The following is an 808-nucleotide window of genomic DNA, read 5'->3' as shown; positions in this document are numbered from 1 at the left end:
CACATCTCCAGAGGGGTCGGCGCTCTCCACATCTCCAGAGGGGTCGGTGCCTTCCACATCTCCAGAGGGGTCGGCGCCCTCCACATCTCCAGAGGGGTCGGCGCTCTCCTCATCTCCAGAGGGGTCGCCTCCATGGTCGTCGCACGCTGCAGTTCTCCAGAGCCCCAAGGCCTCTACGCTCTCCTCGCTGCCAGACGCGACCTCCGGGGTCTCTTCGCCGCCAGCTGTGGACTCCAAGCCCTCTTCGCCGCCAGCTGTGGACTCCAAGCCCTCTTCGCCGCCAGACGCGGCTTCCAAGGCCTCTTTGCCGCCAGACGTGGCTCCCAAGGCCTCTTCGCCGCCAGACGCGGCTCCCAAGGCCTCTTGGCCGCCAGACGCGGCTCCCAAGGCCTCTTCGCCGCCAGACGCGGCTCCCAAGGCCTCTTCGCGGCCAGACGCGGCTCCCAAGGCCTCTTTGCCGCCAGACGCGGCCTCCTCGTCCTCTTCGCTGCCAGACGCGGCCTCCTCATTCTCTTCGCCGCCAGACGCGGCCTCCTCGTCCTCTTCGTCGCCAGACGCGGCCTCCTCGCCGTCATCGCCGCCTGCCGCGGCCTCCTCGCCGTCATCGCCGCCTGCCGCGGCCTCCTCGCCGTCATCGCCGCCTGCCGCGGCCTCCGAGTCGTCATCGCCGCCTGCCACGGCCTCCGAGTTGTCATCGCCGCCTGCCGCGGCCTCCAAGGTCCTACGTGTTGGACGGCCTCCCGGCCACCCCCCTGAACGTGGGTCCCGTGATGGACGGCCTCCCGGCCGCCCCCCTGAACGTGGGTCC

The sequence above is a fragment of the Nematolebias whitei genome, chromosome 14 (genome assembly GCF_014905685.2).
Source record: "Nematolebias whitei isolate Nwh7 chromosome 14, NemWhi1, whole genome shotgun sequence".
In the NCBI taxonomy this organism is placed as follows: Eukaryota; Metazoa; Chordata; class Actinopteri; order Cyprinodontiformes; family Rivulidae; genus Nematolebias; species Nematolebias whitei.
The sequence above is the reverse complement of the archived record's forward strand: the minus strand, read 5'-3'. Positions refer to the sequence as shown.